We start from the raw sequence: 18,446 nt of genomic DNA, 5'->3' as shown, positions 1-18,446 counted from the left end.
ACTCTCCAGGAACAGAGGGGAAGTTCACACCTCAGCAGGGACAAACCCAGCCCAGCCTCACAGGAACAAAGGACACTGGCCTAGACAGCAACAAGGGGTCTGTTGGACTCTCAAGTGAGTCACCCCCCATTCCCTCCGTCAGTCAGGGACTACATGAGGTAATGTTCACCTGACCCTGAAGTGGGGAGGGAGCAAAGCCAAGAGGGAAGAAAGAACATAACAAAAGGGAGAGACGTTTGCTCTTCCTTTCTCTTCTACCTCCATCTACAGACACCACACCAAGCGACTGAAGCACTCATCAAAGGGGAAAGCCTGGCTGAAGAGCAACCAGCCAGCCTGTAGTGAGAAGCATCTAAGTTTGTAAAGGCACTGAAAGCGTTAAGATCAGCTTAGAATGCATTTTGCTTTTATTTCATTTGACCAAATCTGACTTCTTGTGCTTTGACTTATAATCACTTAAAATCTATCTTTTGTAGTTAATAAACGTGTTTGTTTATTCTACGTGAAGCAGTGCATCTGGTCTGAAGCATGTCAGAGACTCCTCTTGGGATAACAAGACTGGTACATAACAATTTCTTTGTTAAATTGACAAACTCAAATGAGCTTGCAGCATCCAGGGGGCATAACTGGCCACTGCAAGACAGAGGTTCCTAGGGTTGTGTCTGGGATTGGAGATACTGTTTAGTGTCATTCGGTTGCACACTCCAAGCAGCTTACATGCCAGAGGCTGTGCGTGAACAGCCCGGGAACAGGAGTTCTCACAGCAGAGCAGTGCAAGGCTGGCTCCCAGAATCGAGGACTGGAATGACTTAGCACAGGGGTGGGCAAACTATGGCCTGCAGGCTGGATCCAGTCCCTCAGGGCTTTGGATCTGGCCCACAGGATTGACCCCCCATGGCACCGTGGGCTCCACGCTGCTCTCAGAAGTAGCTGGCACCATGTCCCTCGACCCCTGGGTGGGGGGCAGAGGGCTCAATGCGTTGCCTTGCCTCCAGGCACTGCCCCCAGTAGCTCCCATTGGCTGGGAATGGGGAACCGTGGTCAATGGGAGCTTTCAGGGAGGTACCTGGAGGTGTGGCAAGGGCAGAGCACGCAGAGCCCTCCAGCCCCCTTCCCCCCGCCAGGGGCCTTTAGGTAAGTGGCGCCAGGCCAGAGCCCAAACCGCTCCTGCACCCAGCCCCCCAACCCCCTGCCCTGAGCCCCCTGCCTGCACCTTGCACCCCAACTTCCTGCCCTGAGCCCCCTTGTACACCCTAACCCCCTGCCCTGAGCCCCCTCATGCAATTGGCACCCCTCCTGCACCCCTGCCCTGAGCCCTCTCCTGCACTCCACACCCTTCCTGCACCCCAACCCCCTTCCCTGAGCCCCTCATATACCCCACACCCCTCCTCTGCCCCAATCCGCTACCTGCACACCACACCCCCTCCCACACCTCAACCTCCTGCACCAACCCTACATACAATTTCCCCACCCAGATATGGCCCTCAGCCCAAATGGTTTGCCCACCCCGTCCAGATAACACCAGGGGAACGTTACACTCACTTTGATCACTATAAAGTTTGCACTGCAGCAAGTATTATTTTAAAGTCCATCGTTTCAAAGGCATTTCCAAGGGCCTAAACCTGCTCTGAACTGCTAACTACAAAGGGTGCACAATGGAAAAAACAAACAAAGGGCTAGCATGATTTTAAAGAGAGGACAGTACTAGCTCTTAAATTTGTTAGAAGCTACCCAGGTGCGTTCATGTCAGCTTGCAAAAGTACTAGTAAACCCCAAACACAATCTGTAGAGAAGAGCAGAAAGTCAGGGCTATATTTTGTATTGAGGAGATTTCAGACTGCGAAGGAATGCACCTGGATATTTGCCCATCACATTTATAAAAGACTGCATTGCCTCTTTAATTTTGTATTCACTTTGAAAGCTGGAAAGGGGTGAATAAGAGATACGTGTTAATATAAACATGCATGTTTTCAGTTTAAAAACTATTCAAGCCATTTAGAGCTTTCCAAACAAACATTAAATTTTCTTTCAAGTGCTTTTTCCTCATGGATTAAGCAACAAGTATGTTGATTAAAATATTCGTCTAACTGATAAGTCAGAACTGGTCAAAGACCTACTGAAACCTGGTGGGGAAAGTAGGAAAACATTCTATTTAGGAGAAAAAAAAATAGAAACTTAAATTTATTTTGTCATAAGCTTTTGTGGGCTAGAACAGCCCATGAAATCTTATGCCCAAATAAATTTGTTAGTCTCTAAGGTGCCACAAGGACTCCTAGTTGTTTTTGCTGATACAGACTAACACGGCAACCACTCCGAATTCTATTTAGAAACCATTCTGTTTACCCTATATATTGCTCGCTGCCTGGTTTTATTGGAGTCACTTGCCTGTAAAACCATATCTATTTAAGGCTTAGTCTCCTGTATGACAAAATCATAATGTTATATTCATGAAGAGTTTCAGAAACATTTCTCAAGACAATTTGGGACTGAAGTTTTTTGTTTAGCCTCACTGTTCCAACAGATATTGCAATATGCATGTAAAATCCCATCCAGTAAACCCTTTGTGTTCACATTTACAAACCCACAGTCCACTTTGCAAATAGACGGTGTGCTTAATTAAGCCCATTATCTATAGCCAAGATCCTGCAGACACTTAAGCATATGCTTAATTTTACTCATACCAGTAGTCCGGTCGATTACAATGAGGCTGGTGTGAAGTATGTGCTTAACTTCACTCAGTGTTTGTAGGATCAAGGCCCAAATCTAGACACACTGAGATTTGTAAGAGGTGCTATCTAGTTCAATTAACAGTTAACTGGGAAGGAGTAATTATCTAGGTGTTTCACATTAGTATGCTAAAAAGAGACCTGCAAGATAAACTCATTATTGAGAGGACAATGAGGCAACATCCTCGTGTAACCTACACATGTCACCATGTTTCTTAATATGGTGAGAGAGCATCTTACCATCCAGTCATTTGTGGGATGGTGAAATGGTCCTGCAAGATATAGGGCTGCCCCCACTTAAGCTGGAATTAAACCCATACAATGCTAGATCGTTGGCAACTATACATCTCCAGCTGTGCCTTTTCACTGCCAAGCAATAGGATGGGAGGGATTGTGGCGAAAGCATTGCACTGGAGCGCAGGGGATGTACAATCAGACAACTTCCCATGTGATGCTGGCTAAGTCACTTAATCTCCGACACTGGCAAATTGGATATAATATATTTCCCCTCTCTTGCCCTTTGTCTTGTTTGTTTAGATTGCAAGCATTACAGATAAGGATCTGACTTTCAATGTGTTTGCACAGCACTTAGCACAATGGAGCTCCAATCTCATTTGGGGACCTCTAAGCACTACTGCAATATGAAAATTAATTATAAGAATGTGTGTGCATGGAGGGCTGCCATAGAAGGGATAACAGCCCCTCTCCCAACCTTTTTGGAAATAATATTTGTACAGAACACCACTGGGGTATATGGTGCTTTGCAAAGAGCAGATGGGATAGCATGTTGTCCCGGAATTTCTCCCATTATTAAACAAACAAAATGCGACTTTAGCAATAATAGAATTTAGTAATGAACGTTCTTCCATCAACAACAAGAAGAAGTCTATCTCAAAAGGCTCCTGCATTAACCAGCCACCCTCTCTGTTCAAAAGCCAACGACCTCAGTGTCTCTGCTAAGTAGTTGCAGTAACAGAAAAGGTAATTTACTGCAGAAACACTTATGGTAAATAATACAAGCATCAACGGTGAACGCTATCTGGTACAATTAATTTATGGTTAACTGCTCAATAAACATTTAACTATTTTGTTTTTTAAAAAAGTTTAGGTATGTGAAACCACATGAATACGCCTGTCAGAAGGGTTCTAGGAACAGCCATAAACATTGTGGACACCATAAACAAATCTGAAGTAGTTCACTAAACAAACAGGTCATTGATATACCCATTCAGGGAATGTTTAGACTTGCAAATCATCAGGTTTGAGTCATGCATCCTAAATTAACAAACAAAAAGACACTTTCGCATGTAAAGCTCCATATTTTCCTCTTTAAAACAAGGACTTTCTGGAATTGCTGTGTAGCTTGTTCCATGTGATTTAATAAAAACAACGATCTCTTGTCCAAACAATAGTTACGCTGTAGAGAAAGGGGTCTGAACTCAGAACGGGTTCCGGATGTAAGCTCACTGCTCTGAAACCCATGAGTCAGCCTGGCAGAATTCGATGGTTTGTTTTTTATATAATATCAACGGACAACATGGATATTTATTTTTAAGCATTTTTTCAGATTTTTGTCTATTTAAATTTTCACGGTTGCAGGAAAATTTAGACAATTATTTAATGACAGTAGATTTTGAGATTCAAAAAGTGAAAGCTTTAGAACCGTTAAAAAACAAACTGTCAATATCACATGCCACAATATACTGAGTAAATATCCTTAAATCAATTTCTAATAAGTTCTCAGGCAACGCAAGAAAAACGTTACTGATCTGTACATTTCAGTCATCATTGATGGCATGACTTTTTAGGGTCAGTTTGTCCACACACAATGAAATCAACATTTACCAATAAAAATCTAACCCCTTCCAGATCTACCCATGAGTTGAATCTGACAATTGCAATTTATCCCAGGGAAGCGTAGGCAAATTCTTATTTTGATTCCCCCTCCTCAATTCAGCAGTGCTTCAGATCTAAGCTTTGGGCTCCATCTGTCCGTTACAGGGAAGTAGGCCCTGATTCTTTAAAAATACTCTAGAAGGCAGGGAAGAAGGTGGAAAAAAATCTCAGTAAAACTTCCATGAATATTAAATAATAGCAATATTGATTATATGGACTACACTAGCACCACAGAGCCCCAGCCATGGACCACGACCCCACTGTGCTAGGCACTGTATGGACAGAACTCAAAGATACTCCCTGACCCAAAATAGCTTACAGTCTGAATATTTCCTCATCCATGCAGTATATGTAGCCTACCTAGTATTAGAATGAGGGAAAGGATGGCACAGCAAGCTCAAAATGCCAGAAATATAATCAGGAAAGAAAAACAGTTATAAGATATCATGTTTTGAAGTTTTAAAACTGTCACTGCTACTTTTGCTAGTAGGAGGAGACAGATCTGTATCCGGTTTCAGAGTAGCAGCCATGTTAGTCTGTGTCCGTAAAAAGAACAGGAGTACTTGTGGCACCTTAGAGACTAACAAATTTATTTGAGCATAAGCTTTCGTGGGCTACAGCCCACTTCATCGGATGCACAGAATGGAGCATAGAAGAAGAGTAGATATACACACATACAGAGAAGATGCCATACCAGCTCTCAGAAGCTAATTAATTAAGATGATCTGTTATCAGCAAGAAAAACTTTTGTAATGATAATCAAGATGGTCAATTACAGACAGTTGACAAGAGATGTAAGGATAGTTATCTGTATCAGTTTTCCTTAGGGAGTTAAGTATTTTTTTTTTTGCAATGAACTGGTTGGTATGTTCATGAATGATTGCCCTTTCCCCAGAGCAGCTCAACTGTTTTCCATATGCCCTGTACAGCTAACAGAGATTCTCCTTTAAACAAAGCAATGGAGGGGCAGGGAGCTGTGCTTCCCAATACATTCACTCAGGAACCTATATATTCTAGCCCTACAGCTACTATGAAGTTCTGAATTACAAGAGTACATGGCACCAGTGATGACTGTAAAATGCTAAGAGGCCATGTATTTGAAACAGCCTCCCTTATGAGAAGTGTTTAAGATTCGCTGTTTCTCTCCCCCTCTGACAGATTCTGTCTGGCGAGTCATCTATTGTTGAGGGCTCGTATCTGGGGGAGATCGTAGCCTGATACCTTTCAACGCTGAAGTGATGCGCTAAGGGCTGATTGCCAGACCTTGCTGTATAAAAACCATCAAGCTTTGCTATTTTGACTAGCTCTCTTCAGCAGCCTAACCCAAGGCACCACTGCCCTAACAGAAGACAAAACAAAATCACCATCAATCATATTTCAACAAAAGAGACACTTGTCTATTAGCAAGAAGGCTTTGATAAACCTGTGCTCGACCCAGCTCCATTGAATTTTCAGTTCTAATAATAAAAGCAGAGACTTTGAGGGAGGGAAATGCTGCCATCAAAGTGTCGTCTTTGAAGTCAAAAGCTGGAACCACAAAAAGTGTTCAAATGAAACCAAAACCCAGAGACTGAAGCCACACGTCAATGCCAGTATAAAATCTATTTATTTTGCAAATTCCAGAACAGAGTTTTATTAGGTATAAACTGCCTGTGTGAAATGTAACCACCACCACTTTAGGAAACAGAATTTAATTCTCTCTTTTCCCATCCAGTGGAATAGTTTGTGTTTTCTTTGGCATTCAGATCTGTTTCTAATACACCTACTAGGAAAACCACATCTGGGCAGAGATGAAAAGGTACACTTCAATGTAGATAGTATTTGGTATATGTAGCAAGTACAAAATTAATTTCAGCAATGCAAATATCCCAGGCACTGTACCAGCTCTTGAGAAATTAAAAGGCAAGTACACCAACTTGCTTTCCCATTGCTTTCTCCAAGACAATGTAATCTTGCCCCCTCTAAAGGATATTTCTTTAGAATTACACACGTGTGCAACTTGACTATGCTGAAGTGACAAATTATTAACGTAAAACCATTTTTCTGTAACACTGTACACCAGGCCATATGGTTGAAGCAGAATGAAATCTGAGAGGTATTACTCTTAGCCCACATATTTGTGTAATAGTCTGTAGTGCTTAGCTCTGAGAGCAAGACATCATAGGGGCAGAATACAAGTATCTTCTGCTGCTTCATCAAGGAAACTAAATGCAGAACAAAGCAGATCGCTTGCTCTCTAACTACAGAAAATTGTGACCCATGTAATAGCTGACTGGGCAGGACAGAAGTGACAGGTTCAGAACACGGGCTATTCAATCACTTCGGGCAGGGACTAGGGTTCCCGGCCGGTATTTGACTGGCCTGGCCAGTTTCTTTATGGATTTACCAGTTGCCAGAAAAATAATTTAATCTGCTGGGGGCAGGTTATGTGGGTCTAAAGACTTGCATTATTACCACAATACACTGAGATATCCAATGTTAAAAGTTTCTGTGCTCAGCTAAAAGATGCTGCAGTGTTCTCACTTCCAAGTGATAACAAATCAAAACTGTTGCAAATACAGCAGTTGTGAGCCCACCAACATGCAAATACAGCATGCATGTGTGTGAGAGAGGGTCTGAGTCATCCAAGAGTGAGGAGACTGCGGTGTTACCCATCTTAGGGTATGGCAACACTTAGAGTTGTACAGCGCTGGGAGTTACAGCTGTCTTCATACAGCTGTGTAGGGAAAGTGCTGCAGTGTGGCCACACTGACAGCTACCAGCGCTGCACAGTGGCCACATTTGCAGCGCTGTTGGGAGTGATGCATTGTGGGCAGCTATCCCAGCGTTCAAGTGGCTGCAACGTGCTTTTCAAAACAGGGGGGTGGGGAGAGAGTGGATTTTTGGAGCTGACACTGTTCTCAGCTCCGTGCCTTGCAAGTTCTAAGGATTGGAAGATACACAGCACCTACCTTCAATCATTTTAAAAGTTTTGACCCCTTCCTGCACTCCTCTTATTCACTAAATGCAAATTATGCACTCCTAAATAGCCTTCATACCACATAAGCAGCTGCTCACCACAGACTTCCCCCTCCCCCTCTGCTGTGTGAGCGTGCCGTTTCTCTCTTCAAGCAAACAGCTGTGAACATTCCAAATGCCTGCCTCTGCTCGCTCAGCAAACAGGAGCTGTGTTTGTTTTTTAAATAAGCAGTTCGGGGGAGCTCGGAGTTCAGCCATTCTTCCGGTTTGTTGTGAGCAGGCATTCTGGGATACCTCCTAATACCCTGGAGGCCAATAACAGCGTTTTTGGTGGCCACACTTGATGAGCAGCGCTGCATCACCAGCGCTGCAATCGTTACACCCCAAGCAGACCAGGTGTACAGCCAGCGCTGCAGCCAGGGAGTTGCAGTGCTGGATGTGCCTTGCAGGTGTGGACAGTTACTAAGTTGCAGCGCTGTAAACCCACCACCAGCGCTGCAACTCTCCAGTGTAGCCGAGCCTTTAATATGTGTTCTCTCTCTAGATACGAGTGGCTGGTGAAGAGGGCTGCAGGGAGAGTTGCAGAGTTGCTTTGTGGTTGGGGTTGCAATGAGTTTGCCTTGTGGAGGTGGGTGAGTGGGGTTTTTTTTGCACGCCAAAGGTGGTAACCCTAGCAGGGATCAAAATCTAAAGTCACCCGAATCAACCTGTTGACGCTAGCTCAAACTCTGCAAGTCCACGGTGGGCAGACGTGATGTCATAACATTGTGATGACGGACACAAGAGGTAGTTTGTGTCATCTGTCATCATGCACAGTGCCACACACAATGGGCTCTGGAAGATCATTCTCTGAGCACAGGCGACGGGAGGGCCTGCTGCTTCCCTATGCGCTTGGCACCGCTTTCTCCTGCTCCCGCCACAAGCTCCTGAAGCACAAGTATCCCAGTGCAATCACCTCCCCGCATCACAGGTTGGGCTCAGGTCCAAATCTGTAGTTATAACCTGCACCCAACCTCACTACATGCAAACAGCTGGTGTTAGTGCAACATTGACATTGAGAATCTGAGCTCTCAAAAGCCAGGAAACGCAGAGTTACAGCTGAAAGTTGAACCTGGGTTTTGCTCCCATGTGCTCATGCTTTAAAATAGGGACTCTTCAATTCATTGGGAATGGTTTGTTAATTTTATTATATCTATTAAAAAAAAACAAACACCACCACTCCTCACACACGTGCGCATGCACAAGACCAAAGTGCCTCTGAGGTGAGTCATTTAAGTTCACTGTCTGCATTGCTACATTAACCTCATTGCATAAGGCCTTGGAGAAGCCCAGCTGCCACTCAGCTATCACTTCCCTGGCCTTGCACAGCACATTAAAGGCAATTTCTGAACACTGGACATGCACCATGTGGTGTCCAGCTGGGATTTGCTGCTCTGCAACCAAGCTCCTTCTCCCTGGGCCAAACACCCCCCTCCAAAGCTGACCTATTTGGCACCCTCGCACGCAGGACCCGAGTCCCAGCTATACTAAGGGCTCTTTCCACCACTCCAGCATGCAAAAGTGGCACGGGTGAAAAAAAGCCCCCTGGAGCAGGGAGCCTGCCCAGCTGGTAAAGGGCTGTACACTAGCCCTGCTCCAAACTGCCCTGTGTAGGAGGTGTAGATCTGCAGCAGGTCACAAACATGGCCACAGAGCATTGGGCTACAGCTATTCATGCTGCCCAGGGCCCATAGGAGGCTATGGGAAGCAGAGTGTAAATTAGAGCAGCTACACCAGAGGCCAGGCAAGCCCCTGCACAACCCTAAAATACAGGATGTTCAAAGGTGATGTCAAGCTAACTCCCTGCTGCCCCACCACTATCCTTTTCTCAAGTGCAGGAACAGAGTATCTAAGAATCTGGCCCACAGCAGCAGTGGCCTGACAGCTGGTCCAGAGCCTACTTGCAAGATCAGTTGCCTTTCCCACATGCCTTCCAAGTCAAGAGAAGAAAATGGCAGTAGATCAAATGCCAGTTTCATTGAGAGGCACCTCACGTGCGTGCCATCCAATGCTACATCCCCCGTCACATTTTGTACGTAGAATTTCTACTCATGTCTGCTACTGCAAATTCTGCCTTTGGACATGTGCATGTAGCTCCCATTTACTTCAAAGCTGCTATGGTGCTGCAAATCCAGGAAACAGAAACCATGCCTCATTTTTCTCAGACTCAAATTATGTTTTAGAATTTTTATTTTTTCATACTTGAAATTATTCCCCCGTGGAGTCACATCTTTGGTGTTTCCGAAGCACTGGTTCTCAAGAAAAACTGGCCTTGTTTTCCTTTCACAAACATGAAAAGCATAGCATCTGTCACAGATTAAAACACTGTATTTATGTCTCAGGCTATGCTTGCACCTATGGCAGCATGCAGAGTACAGGCCCCTCCATATGAGGCTACATGCTGCAGCGAAAGGCTCCAGCAGGAGGGAGGCAGTGAGACACTATACTACTAAACATAGCAGCGCAGACAAGGGAGGTCCTACTTGGGTGCAGAGAGAGCCATGAAGGATATATACCCTAAGGGTTCAGGTGTGCAGGGCACTCTACTCTTTCCACCTAAGCTGTTCCTCCCCATCTACACTCCTACTTACATCTGTGCTGGCTGGGTGTGTAGTGTCTGTTCTCTACACACTTCCATAAGTATAGATGTATTCTCAGTGCAACCTTCCAATTGGCTTATGGAGTCCTCCAGGAAGGATCACAAATCCCCATGATGCCCCTAAGTGAAGGATTTTGCATTTGAAGATCTGATTTGACTGAGAGAAAAGCTGTCAAACAGCTCCCTCTTGACTATGCATCAGAAGAGGATAAAGAATGCACGTTATTCCAGCTAAGGTCGGCATTAATTTACAATCAAATGATTCCCTCTAAGTCTCCCTGTTTTAGATCATATGATGCAAGGGTGCCCCCTTTTCCACATCACATATTTCAGTCCACAATGCACCCCAACAGAAACATGGAAGACAAGAGGAACTGAAGCACTTCCCTGTAGGATGCTTATCAGCACATCAACTAATGAATAAACGAATAAGTTAATATAGAACTGGAGATTCAAAGTGAATTTTGCCCTAAGGGTTTCACTATCTATTTCTAAAATCTTCATCACTACATAAGCTCTAAAACCCTCTGCGAATGTCAGTGAGACATTCCAACCAGAACTAAGGAACATTGCTTCGGTCAATAAAGAAAGAGCATCAAACACACACTCAGAAGAGCTGTGTTCAATTCCCAGCTTTGCCTTAGATTTCCTGCGTGACTCTGGATCAGTTACTTACTCTCTGTGTGCCCCATCTGTAAAATGGGAATACTACTACTAACTTCCTCTAGATCTTTGGTTCTCTTGCATATTGAGATAGTAAATTCTCTGGGATAGGGATAGTAACTTATCTGCATGGAGGGCCCCTACCACAATGGGCCCCTGCTTATGGTCGACTCAGTTCATTAAACTGCCAGGCCCAACAAAAAGATGTTGGGGAATTCTGACTGGCTGATTGTAGAGAATGGAACCAGTGGTACCACAGACATAGGCAGTGAGTTATATGGGTCCATGGTGCCTGTGCTCCACCAATATTCAGGACTGTGGGCCTAGCTCCACCAATGTTTGGGCTTATATATTCATAGCAACTACCCTGGGCCCCACACTTCGGGGGGGCCACAGGGTCCCGGGCGGCCTGGGGCCGGCAGCAACAAGTGACCTAGCCCCAGCCTGCTCTGCTCCACCTCTTCCCACTCCTGCTCTGCCACACAGCCTTTCCCCAAGCCTCTGCCCCGCCCCTTCCTGCCCCTTTTCCGCTCCCACTCTGCCCCATCTCCCAAGCCCCTGCCTCTTTCTGGCTTCTGCCTCCTCCCGAGCAATGCCAGGAGCCAGCAGGGCAGAGCAGAGCACAGCTGCTGCCATGTCTCCCAGTAACTCCCCAGGATGCCCTGGACCCTGCGTCCCCTGAAGCACGGGGCCCACCAAAGCACAGGGCCTGGGGCAGTTGCTCCAGTCTGTCTTAAGGATGGGACAGTTCTGCTTGGACCTGTTCTGGCCACCACCAAAAATTATACAAACCTGGTGCCCGTGGTCACAGAGCAACTGAAGAAATTGCTGTCCCTGTGGAAAAAAAATGAGTACACTAGAAACCTATTCTCTCTCATACATATGTATTAAAACATTCATCTTTCACAGCAAAAAGAGAAAGGGCTTCGATGTACTTCAGTTTACAGCTCCTTCTCTAGTGCCTCTGATCGTGGTTTCAAGGTACTTCACATAAAAGCACAGGATCTGTCCAGAAAGAAAAAGCAAATTTCCCCTCTTCCTCTTTAGTTTAGATAGTGGTTGCTATTACTCCTGTGTTTGTGTGTGTTGGTTTGGCGCATGGGAAGTTTCTGCTTTTAAACAGATTAATTCCTTGAACACAGATTGTATTAATTAGGCTTTGCTGTGAAACAGTTCTCAGTATTAGAAAAACACCACTTATTGAATTTTAATCATGATTGCGGTATTTTGTTGTTTAATAAGCTTTGAAAGTGTCATGTCACAATCTATTTAATCTTAAATCTTACTTTCCAGCTAGGAGCACTTACATCCACCCCAGAGAAAAGCCAACCCCTCTCCTCTGTATGTCGTACTGCAGGATCCTACTTACAGTGAAAGTTATCTTTAAATTACTTTTCAGGAGGACTGAAACTTTCCAGTCATTTTGTGAGAACAGCTCTAAAACACACCATTTACAGAAAGCCATAAATTTTCTTGTAGGCAAGAAACATCTTTCATACGACAGCAGCAATGCCAAGCTAATGGAAATGCAAGATGTTAGCAAAGCTCTGCAGACTCCTCAGGTCAACTGCAGACTTGAAATCAATGCACTGGAGATAGAACTTATTGAATACTCAACAACCCACAAAGAATAGGGGTCATTTTCAAGCATATACATTTGTCTTGATCAAGATGTAATTAGCATTAATGCAGAAGAAAAACAGATTTTAGCAGGCACAAAAGCAGAGACATTCAGACTAAACTTCTTTATTAACATAGGAATGAAGCTTTATAAGATGCCCTCATTCCCATTAGTCCCCCTAACAAGGGGACTTGGCCAACTCTCGGGTCCTGCCCAAGCATGTCAAAGCCATAGTGGCTGGGGCACTCAATAAGCCAGGTAGATGATAAAGCATACAGAGGGCCTAGCTCAATGGGCTCCTGCTACACTGACACAAATAGTTACAAATGCTATCACTAGAGAGTCACACACTTCGTTGCTCCCCAATTCCTTCCTCCCTCCCTCATACTAGGGCCCCCTATTCTCCATCCCCATAATGCCAGGGTCTACATGTGCCCTCCTCTTTCCCCTTACAATTATTGTTTCTTTTTCTTAAGCTGGCAGATCAGTTATTTAGGGTTTCAACAATTTAAACTCCACTGTAGCAGAAGGCAGATCTGATATGGGGGTGTTGTATTAGAAGAAGTTAAAGGTTGCTATCAACTGGTTCTTTGATCTATAGACAATTATCCATCGATGAGTCCGCTAACCAGATGCCTTGTGCCTTCCCTCTCTTCCACTTTTCACCAAAATCAATAGGATTCTGCCAACTGATGATGCCTAGAACATTCCCTGAAAATTTGGAATTAATCAGAGGCAGTATTCAAAGTCATCATGTTACTGACAGAAGGACACCAAATTGAGTGTAGGCCTTGAATTGCTCGGCCATATAAAAAAGAATCCTGACCATGTCATACTGAGAGATAAGGCTGCCCTACCCCCGACCAATCCTTAATGGTCAGCTTAGTTATAGTTCATGTCACAAGTAATCCCCTTTTCTCACAGTTATATAAAGGCCTGTTCCAGCTCCCATTCAAGGCAATGGGCAGTTTTCCATGGACTCCAACAGGAGGCAGAGCAGGTCCTAGAATTGGAAGCTCTCTCACCTAGTTGGATTGATTCTGACCTCTTTTGAGGGCTACCAGCCACAGAGAGTGCCTCTAAAATGGTGTGAGCTGGGCAAAAAATGGATTTTTTTTTGGTTCGCTGGCAATTTTGAAAGGTCAAAAAAATATTTTGGCATAAACAAAACATTTTGCTTCAGCTGAAATCAAGTGGTTTTGTTTTGATTGAGCATTTTTTAAACATTTTTTAATTTTAAATAAAATTGCAGGAAATGGCTAAACAAAAAGTTGTTTAGAACAGAAAAATATCAAAACATTTCATTTTGAAGGTGTCAAACCAAAACGTTTTGACTTTTCAGGAGGGGTTTTTGTTCTGCGAAATCGACAACTTCCCAAAACATTCCAGCATCACTGAGTCTGCATTTTTCGCTGAGGAAAATTTTAGTGGAAGAATTTCACCCTCCTCTACTGTGAGCTCACACAGGTAGGATAAGGATGAACTGCACTAATTACACAAAAGCATACCCATCCAACTGTGGAGCTGCAGCCATATGCTACTCATCCAGAAGGGAAAAATGTAATGCTATTAACAACTGAACTCAACTTTTAAACACAGGCAGGAGGATATTCTATTCTTATACTAATCATCAGTTCAGATGATCTCAATGGCCTTGGAATCTACAAATCAACCAAGTATGGCGCAAGCAGGAGGCTGAGGGCCAGATCCCTTCCATGGGCTAGCTCTTATGTCCACTAGGAAGCCTGGGCAGCCGTTAGGGCATAAAGCTGAAAATAAAAGACCCAGCTACTCGATAAGTCAGTACATATTTGGGGCGATAGGTTTAGAACACTGCTTTCAACTTTACAGGCCTCTACCACTTGAGCTAAAGGTGAAGTTCCCTTGCTAACAGTAGATCCCGCAACCTCTCTGGATCAGCCACTAGAGGGCATCATCACCCACACAAAGTCAGTATATCACAGATGGGGGAAGACATATTTAGCCCTTCTGTCAACTGTCAGCGATCAGGGAAGCGAGCACTTCTTGGGCCCTGCCTCCTTCCCTGCAAGGAGCCAGTAGGGCAGCAGCAAAGGAACTGCGCAGAGCCACTGCTCAGTGCGCCTTCATTCTCATCACATCCCAAACAAACACAAGGTGGCTAGAGGGCTAGGCTGACTCAGCTCAGACAGCTAGTCATTAAGAACAGACACAGGGCTGGTCTAGACTGGAAACTTACATTGGCACAGCTATGCCTCTCAGAGGAATGAAAAATCCATACACGCCCCCAAGAGACACTGCTATAGTGGCCTAACCTCCAGTGTAGACAGTGCTAGGTCGACTGAAGAAGTCTTCCATTGAGCTAGCTACAGTCTCTTGGGCAGGTGGATTACCTGCAGCGATGGGACTTGGCAGAAACCTTCCCGTTGGTGTAGGTGGCGTCTACTCTGAATCTCTGTAGTGGCACATTACTGTGTTAAGTGTAGCCATACCCAGACTCTGGAAATCTTGAAACAGCTACATAATATGCATATTCAACAAATTTTATGCACATTTCCTATCTTTTCTGGCAGGAGAATGGCTGCCCAACTGGAAAAAAAAATATAATACTGCTTGCTGAATAGGCGGATGGAAAAGCGACTTTTCTACAACATAAGGTACTAATGAAGAATATTCAAACCAGCAGTTCTAAAACTATTATACCTATGTCCCTTTCAGTTGTTGGTTACTGGGCTCCAGTGTTTTTTAAAGGTGCGACAGATTTATAATATTTATTTAGCTTTCACAATGTTGGATAAGTATTCATCCACTCAAACGTACATCTAAATAGATGCCCCTACAGTATTAGTCCTTGCTTGCCACAATAAAGACACAACATTCTGTTTACAGCCTGCTATAAAGCCTAGGTCTTTAAAACAGACTCATGGGGATGGAGGAAAAAAAAGTTTATTAGTGGCCCACACACAAAACCCAAGTCTTCGCCATTTGAAACAGCATTTTGGGATTTCTGCCAGAGCCCAGTGGAAAGTTTTCACATCTGTGCTTTACCATTAAAATGTCAGAGTCACAGCTCAAACAGTACATTAGAAATGAACCTACAAAGCAACATAGATTTTTGTAAAAGTCATAGTCTAAAGTGAGTTATGCCAAGATCTCCCAGTTCAACGTGAATGAAGATTTCATTTGCTGACTTTCAAAAAAAAATGGTCACAGGACCCAGCCCCTTTTAAACTTGGGGATGGGGGTGGGTGGGTTCTTTTTTCCCTGTCAGAGCATATCAATTCCCCTCCCACCATTTAGTGAGAACTTAAATCATTATAATACTGCGATTGTGAGCATCCCCCACCATGACAATTACATTGGCACATATACTATGGCAAATATAACACATTTGGTCAATTAGATTAGTAGTGATCAAGTTTCAGTATGATATAGCTGAAAAATCTAATTTAAAATGGCCATATGTTACAGAACAAACTATTTCTGTATAGTACAATCATATAGATGTGTGGATCCAGAGAATTATGTTTCTATCTGGATAACAAATGCAAACCCTGAGTATTAACATGCAAGAGAAACAAATAATAGCCCCTTAGCACAAAATAAAACAGATTTCAACTAGTATCTATCACTGCACAGATTTCACAAAACAGAGACAGACTTTATTAATATACACACAACTAAGGAGTGAAGCTTGAAAAATCATCCTCATACTGATTATGCCCATAAAGAGAGGACATGCCCAACTCTGGGGTCCTGCCCAAGCATGCCAGAGCCACATATTACAGCTATTTTAATGGATACTTGACAGAATTCTACTAAAGTCAATGGTGCCTCAATTTAGAGTTGGAGGGTCTGCACACTGTGTGCAGTCCTAAAGACATTCAAATCAGGATACAAGCTTGATGAGGAATTCAAACAAGAATCCAGCAACTCCCAGGGTGTCTGTCTACACCCTTTGATGATGCATGCATCTGTTAAGCATGGATCCAGTTCTGCAGACTCAAGCCCCTCTTCTTCACCCAAAGTGATAAGAGACAGGAAGGCAACACAGGGATTCAAGGAGGGAATGTAAGCAGAGCAGCAGAAGAGGGTTCTAGCAGCTGCACATTGGACAAATATGTACACACGTGGGCATGTTTTGGAGAGGTAAAAGGAAAGTTAAAACTATGGAGGCCAGAAATGTTAGAACAGTCATGGTGAATATGCAAACACACAAGTAAATCACTTCATTCACTACTGTAAGGCAAACTCCCCAGGTGGAAAACCAGCAGAGGGTGATTATTTAAACCAGGGGTCAGCAACCTTTGAGAAGTGGTGTGCCAAGTCTTCATTTATTTACTGTAATTTAAGGTTTCGCATGCCAGTAATACATTTTACATTTACAGGGGCTGGCGGACAGAACCCCAGACCGGCAGAAGGCTGAGCAGGGCAGGCGGCCAGGACCCGGCTGGCAGACAGAACCCCAGACCGGCATTCCATCCATCAACCCTTGCCAGCAGCAGTCCCGGCCGCTGGCTCTGCTCAGCCCGCTGCTGGCCCATGGTTCTGTCCATCCAGGCCGGCAACGGGCTGAGTGGGGCTGGAGGCCGGGACCCCAGCTGGCAGCAGTGTGCCACTAAAAATCAGCTCGCATGCTGCCTTTGGCGCACGTGCCGCAGGTTGCTGACCCCTGATTAAACCCTTCTCTTATAGTAGTGTCTACAAGCCAGGACCCCATTGTGCTAGATGCTAAACAAACATATAAAGACAACCTAGTCCCTGTCCCAAGGCACTTACAATGTATCCGCTAACATGTGAACAACAGGACAGGAAATTAACAATACTGAATGCAGAATACTAAATACAGGGAATTCCCCAACTGGAATCTACACCCTTAACTCTTGCAAAGGATGCCAGGGGATCTTCTACGATCACAAGGTGTTAGGACCAAACCTCAGTTTTATCTCACTCCACACGAGTGCACTAACAGCAGGGTGCCCCCAAAGGCAATACAAGAAGACTGGATCAATCAGGGTACATGTCTGCAGTGTAAGCCTGGGCTCAGACTCGTGTTCAAACCCAAACCCTTATTCTGTCCACACCCACATCCATTTGATTCAAGTCAGTAAGCCCTCACGACCTGCACCCTATGGGCAACTGGAGAGGGGCGGGGGGCAAGCCCAAGTCCCACTGGGACTCTGAGTCATACTATCATTTTGCAGTGTGGATGCAGTTTAAATGACTCCCTGTGTTATCATCAGCTGACTCACTGTCCTGATTGCTGGACTCTGTGGACTCACACTCTTGAACGGACATGCCTTGTTCAGAATGGAAGTTCTTGACTTGATCACAGCTCAGTGGCGTTGCCTGCAGGGCTAGTCCTTTTTAGAACTGGGTAAGCACTGTGGTACACTAACGTGTCACACTTTTGCTGCCTCTATCCACTGTATCATCAAAAATGCTTCTCAAATTTTTCTTTTCTTAGTTTGCAAGTTTGGCTACAGCTTTCTGATTATGAATTATATCAATATTCTCTAGCTTACAAATGACAAAAGGTGAATAAGATACTATTATAACTATTTCAAACACTTGAGATAAAAATATTGACTCTTTTTTCCTTTACTTTTAGTTACTAAGGTAATTATTCAAAGTATTTTTCTGTGCAATACAGACCATCAAGAAATGTAATGATTCTCTAGGGAAGGTGAGTATAGCTACAAAGTCTTCTCCAACTACAAATCCCTATGAACAAACCACCCCAGAGTGGTACTGAACTGTTAAAACTGATTATTTGTAACTGAGAATTCTCAAGAAAAAAAAATGACAAGACATTAATGTTACCCATTTAAATCTTTTAGGAAGCAGTGGTATAACTGAGACGCTCTAAGTATGGCCTAATTAGATAGAGTCATCTCACTGGGCATTCAGTTCATTCTGTAAAATGTATTTGGGGGATGAAAGTATAAGATTTGGACACAGCTCT

This window comes from Gopherus flavomarginatus, chromosome 7 (assembly GCF_025201925.1).
Source record: "Gopherus flavomarginatus isolate rGopFla2 chromosome 7, rGopFla2.mat.asm, whole genome shotgun sequence".
NCBI lineage: Eukaryota > Metazoa > Chordata > Testudines > Testudinidae > Gopherus > Gopherus flavomarginatus.
Note: the sequence above shows the minus strand (reverse complement) of the source record.